The sequence below is a fragment of the Lipotes vexillifer genome, unplaced genomic scaffold (assembly GCF_000442215.2).
Source record: "Lipotes vexillifer unplaced genomic scaffold, Lipotes_vexillifer_v1.1 scaffold792, whole genome shotgun sequence".
Lineage (NCBI taxonomy): Eukaryota > Metazoa > Chordata > Mammalia > Artiodactyla > Lipotidae > Lipotes > Lipotes vexillifer.
In genome coordinates, this window is record NW_006795663.1 from 2,421,045 (window position 1) to 2,427,342 (window position 6,298).

The following is a 6,298-nucleotide window of genomic DNA, read 5'->3' on the forward strand; positions in this document are numbered from 1 at the left end:
GAAAGAGAGAAATGGGATAATCATCAGCATAGAGGTAGAAGTGGAAACTTTCAAAGTATTCAAGTATTAATGACTTTAACAGTGACTTCGATTGGGCATTAGGAAGGGGCTGGGAAAGATCTGAGAAGACTGGGGGTTTCTACACACGTCAGAGTGTGCGCCACACCCAGCTGCTCAAGCCCACGTGGGCTGGACCCTCAGCGTGCATGGCTCAGGCCTCTTGATGCAGGAGGGTCCGCAGAGAGGAGCCCTGCGTTAGGTTGGACGGGCTTCCTCGCCGGACCCTTTCAGACACATCATCTCTGAAAACCGCCGCCCGGATGGCTGTGCTCAGCAATCATGTGTTTAAAAAGCAATAAGACTAAATGCTTTTCCGTTTCCCCTTTGAGAGACCGTGTATGATAAATGATAGGCAATTTCATGGTTGGAGTTTCAATTTCCGAAAATATTAGCGCTATTCCCCAAGCTCCACTTCAGAGATAAATTCTTTTTGGCATCCTCCTCTGTTGTCTCCTAATTCCCTGATTCTGAATATATTTGGAGGTCTAGTGTGAATTTCATCCGCTCAGTCCCAGCATCCCCCTGTCTGGGCTGCGTTGGAAAGGGTATTACCCATCTGCCACTCTTCTGGGTTCTTTCTGCATTGGCTTCAAGTCGAAGGTGTTTATTAAGTGCCTCTGTCTTCCCAGCCCTGCGCTCAGTGCTGTTACGGTGGGTGTAAGGGAGCTACAATCAATCCTTTGATCGACAAACCTCGGTCGTGGGTCTAGTCCCTTGAAGCTCAAAGCGATAGTAACGCTACAGTACCTGATACCTCATGTTTGTTTCACACTGTCCCCATTTCATTATTGGGGAAACTGAGGCTCAGCGCTAACCTAGTAGAGTTGGGATGGACTAGTGGATGAGGGCAAAGTGGAGAGAGCAAGAATTTACTGAGCACCTAGGATGGATCGGGTGCGGTGCTGAATGCTTGCTCAACCCTCGGCACAGGAGTATAAGCTATTCATCTGCACATAACTCTAGGTGAGAGCAATTATCCCTTTTTTACAGAAGTGTAAACTGAGAATCAGAAAGGCTTGTCACCTTACCCAAGGATTCTCATCCACGGGACCACGCTGCCTCTCCTGGTGTCAGCAGGATGGATGGCGTCCCAATAATGGTCGCCAAACCATGGGAGTTCTCTTGTTGGAAAACATCAAAGCACCAAGTCAAGCCATAGAAGGAGACTAACCCACCTTTACCCCTTTATCTCTCATTACTCAGCACCCTCTGCCTGCCCTAACCTTGGGCTCCCTCTTAAGTTTCCCAGGCTGGTGTCCTCATGTATCATGGCCCATTCCCTGCTTTCTCTCATGCCAGCATCCTCCCCAAACCCTCCCCATCATGGGTCAGCTTAGATCTCATGGCAATCTCTCTCCTCTCTCCCATTCACTCACCCTTTAGAGGGGCTAGCTCATACCCAGGATGACATTTTCTTCTCTTATAATCTCATAGGTCGCTATCAAAATACCAAGCACAAAGCAGGTATTCCAAAAATCTTGAGGGAGGCACTAGAATAAAATGAAACGGAATGAAATGGGGCAAAATGAGATTGAATCTCTCAGAATGGAGCAAATGGAATGAATTGGAACAGAATGTAATGGAGTAGAACCAAGAAGAATAGTATGGCATAGGTGAAAAGAAGGAGAAAGAACAAAAATATAGAGCAGAACAGTATGGAACAGAATAAAAGAGGGTGGAACAGACTAAACAGGTTGAACTAGACTAGCACAGGGTGGAACAGAATAGACCAGGATGAAAGAGAATAGAACCAGATGGAACAGAATAGAACAGGATGGAACAGGTTAGACCAGGTCAGAACAGAACAAAGCAGGATAGAAAAGAATAGAACAGGATAGAAAAGAATAGAATTCAACAGGCTAAAATAGAATGGAAGAGACTGGAACAGGTCTGAACAGAAGACAGTGCAATGGAATAACTGGACTGTGGCTAAATGTTATATAAGTGGATAAAATAAAATTCACTCCATTCATTCAAGAAATATTTATCGGGTGCTAATCCATGCCAGGCGAGAAAAAAAATAGACATGGTCCCTGCCCTCATAGAACATAGTGTCTGGTGAAAGGGACCAAAAAAAAAAAAAAAAAAGACATAAGTAAGCATTAATAAATACATAATTACCAAATATGGGTGTTCATGAGATACCATGAAAGAATGGACAGGTGGCCATTATTAAGAATAATAGGATGGGAAAAAAAGAAGAATAGGATGGATGTCATAATATTAATAATAAAGAGGTCAGGAAAGCTGAGACCTAAAAAGTGAGGACGAGCCAGAGACACTTGGAGGACTAGGGAAGAACATTCTAGGCAGAGGGAACAGCATGTGCAAAAGCCCGGAGGCAGGAAAGTCTTTAACGTGTTCAGGAGCTTAAAGAAGTTTAGTGTGAACAGAGCTCAGAGGGCAAGGCCTAGAGTGACAGGGGAAGATGGGGGAGGCAGGCAGGGGCCAGATGTCAGAGGGCCTGTGGGGAGTTTGGATTTTTCCATCTAAGTGTGATGAGAAGCCACTAAAGGGAGCAACAGTAACTACGGTGTGTCTCATGCTTCCTCTTTGGCTGCGGTAAAGGAATGAATTAGGGCAGGGAGGCCATTTAGGTCTCTACTGTGGTCGACCAGATAGTGATGTAGGTGGCTGGGAGCAGAGTAGCAGTGGCACCAGAGCGGGAGAGATGCAGCTGACTGGAGAAATACTTGTAAACACAGCCCAGGGATCTGCCAATGTTTTGGACATGGGGCTGGCAGAAAGGGCGATCTGAAGGCGCTACCGGGGGTTGGCGTTTCTATTTCCTGAGATGATGCTAAGGAGAGGTGGTTTAAGGAGGAAAATCAAGTTTTCTTCTAAATTCTAAGGCTCAGATGTTTAGGTCATGTCCAAATAGAGATGTTAAGCAGGTCTGGAGATAGAAGCCTGGAGCTCTGAGGTGGGAGGTCTGAGCTGGAGGTCTAAACTGAGGAGTTATCAGCATATAAATACTGCGCAATGCCTTGGGATTGAATGAATCACACATGCAGTCGTGCAATGCAGAACTTCATCGAAGCATGTTCCATGGACTACTTGTATAGGAATCCCTCGGGGTGCTAGTTGAATGTACAAATTTCTAGGCCTCCAGGCCACTGAAATGGATCTCTGGGGATGGGGTTCAGGAGCCTGCATGGTTAGCAATTGCCCTGGAGTGTTTGGATGCCATCTAACATGTGTGAAACACTGGTCTGGGGAGAGAATAGAGGAGTGCAGAGCCCCATCACTGAGAAAGGTGTGCATTTGCACACTGAGGAGAAGCCAGCAAAGAAGACAGAGCAGGAGTAGCCAGAGAAATAGGAGAAAAATCAGGAGAGGATGGTGTCTCCGAGGCCAGGAGAGGAGGGCGTATCGAGACCTGGTGCTCAGCTGAGCCTGAGTAGGCTCTGCTGAGTAGGCTGAGCCCAGGAGTACTCCCGTGGGATGTGGCAATGCGCACACCACCGAGCTGGGGATGGCTGGGGCCACACCAGAGTGGAGTGGACATGAGGAGGACACTCCAGCAACAAAGTGGGGACGTGGAATGGACCACGTGCTAGACCTACTATCCAAGTCAGTGGAACATCTGAGGACAGACCCACAAACATATTTCACTTGCGATTTTATCCACTCTGGTAACAGCTCCCAGAGTCTTCTGGCTGCGGGGAGTAGACATGCTAGCACATACCAGGAAGGCTTCCTTTCCCACCTTCCTCACACCTAGCCCAGCATCCTCAGATGTCCCGCTCCTCCCGAGAGACCACTCCGCTGAGGACTTCCTTTAGGTCCCGTCTCCCTCCCTAGGCATGCTCCCACCTGTGCCTCTCCCCTCTCCTTTAGAGCGCTTTGCAGGCTGCAGTCAACTGGTATATGTACTACGGACCCACTGTGATCTGTGTCCGCGGGCTCCACCTCCCAGGAGCGAATGGCTAAGGCTGCAATACCTTGCCACAGCAGGTTGGCACTTTTTGGCAAGGAGGCCTTCCTGGCATCGCACAGATCTTCTTGACCACCACCACCACCACCACCACCACCCCAAGCAGCTGCCAGGTCCACCAGAGCCCTGATGCTCAGCTGGCAATGAAATGGGCATCTTTTTTTTTTTTTTCAGAGAGGAAACCGAGGCTCATATTTATTGATAACCATCAAGGCTTGGCGCGGAGTCCGGGATATAGAAATTGTTGCCTCGCCCCCATCTCCCCTCCTCTTTCCGGTAGGAGTGAAGTCCCCGGAGACGGGAGGGAGGAGGGCGGCGGCGGAAGGACCCGGGAGCCGCAGGGACGGGCCGCAGGGAGCTCAATGGGCACCTGTTAAAAGACACATTCAACTGCGTATTCGACTTTCATGTTCACGAAACAGAAACCAAAAACCTATCTCTTGCGTACCACGAACCTCAAAAAGCAAGCCAAGAGCATTTTCTTGTTGATGGGGGCTACTGGAAACAAGAAGAGATTTTCAGCTGGGGACAAACCTCTAGGGGGATCTTTCAAAACCAAAATTGTTGGGGTGTTTATGTTTTTCAAAAGGTTAATTGATATTAGGAGGTAGTGACAGGAGCAGAGCCCAGCCTTGCTTCCCCCAGGTGGGAATTTCATTCTGTTACAAGGGTGCCTCTCCAGCCCACGCTCCTGAGGGGCCGCACACAGCTCAGAAGACCTGAGGAGGCCCTGCCATCCATCTGGAGGCAAATTCCTGGCAAGAAGCAGCACGGAGAGACTTCACAGCCCTCCCTGAACCTCTCCAGAAGAATCTGCTGCAGCAGAGGGATTTTCCCCAGGAGAGCAAATGACAACACAGCTCCTGTTTGTTTTTGATGCAGCGAGGAGCCAGGAACATCTGCTCCAAGAAGCCACTTGAAAGATAATCAGGCAGCAATGTTGGCAAAACAGCTGTGTGGCAGGCGGGGCAGAGGGTGGCCGGGAGCAGGGAGGGTGGGGGCAGTAGGAGGAGGGACCTTAAGCTCTGAGCTCGGAGCAGCCGCCTGGGAAGCCCCCCACCCCGGCCCACAGCCTTAGCGCTCAGAGGGAGCTTCTGCTTGGCTGAGAGCAGTTCACATGGGAGACCCACTCTGCTAACATCCCTAATTATCCTCACGGAGAAACGCTGGATCTATTTCATATTTCCTGCAGGATTCAACTCAATTTTTAGGACAGGACTGAAAATGTTGAATTTTTCCTGAACCTGTGACCCTGGAAAACAGCAAGGGTTAGAGAAATCCCCCCATCCCTTTTTGTTTCAGAAAAGGTAGTTCATCATCATCCTTCCCCATGTGACTCAGAAAAGACTCATGATTTCCCCTTGTTTACCCATGACAGAGCAGACACAGACCCTCCAAATTCCATTCCCTTTCTTATAAATGATTAGCTGAACTGTTCTGTCTCCACTAATCAAATGGAACAAGATGCTTGTTAACAAAACAGGTTAAGTTTCTCTCCTTCATCCAGGCCCCTGAACTTGAAGCCACCCTCAGCCTGAGCCAGGGTACAACCCCTCCTTAACGGCCCCTCTAAAGAACAGGCTGGCCTCAGGGTAAAGCATCTTCTGATCTACTGTCCCTTTGAACTTGGAGGATGGTGCAAGGAGGACAGATCACTCTTATTTGTTATTTCCGGGTCAGTCCATCACCATCATTCACACACACAGCCCTGATTACATTAATTAAATGTACGTGTGTGTGTGTGTGTGTGTGTGTGTGTGTGTGTGTGTGTGTGTGTGTGTGTGTGCGCGCGCGCGCGCGTGGTCTTAGTTTGGCTCCTCCCACAGGGAGACCCTGAGACAAGGATTTGAGGGCAAGTACTCCATTTGAGAGGTAACCGCAGGAAACACCAAGAAGGGAGTGTAGGAAGCGGTCAGGGAAGGGAAGGTGGCCAGTGTGGGCTCCGTTAATGGGCAGGTGACTGCTGTGGGCAACAATGGCTCATTTGGGAGGTAGCCAGGTGGCTCTTACTTGTCCAAAATCTACCTATACCCTGAAGTCCTCAAGTCTCCCCTCTTGTGTGGAATTTCTCCCCATGGATGTCCCAGAAGGTAGGAAAAGGAAGGGTCATTTAGGACTCTGGTTTCCAAGCTGCATTCCCCATGGAAATTCAGAACTCTGGGAGTTACTTCAATGGCTACTAGTGCCAGGGAACTAGTGGTCAGGGCTGCCATCTCCACCCTCACTTCAACTGGAATATCTCAATTTTTTTCTCCTTAAAATACTGGGCTTTCAATTAGAATATTTTTGGAAAGGTTCAGC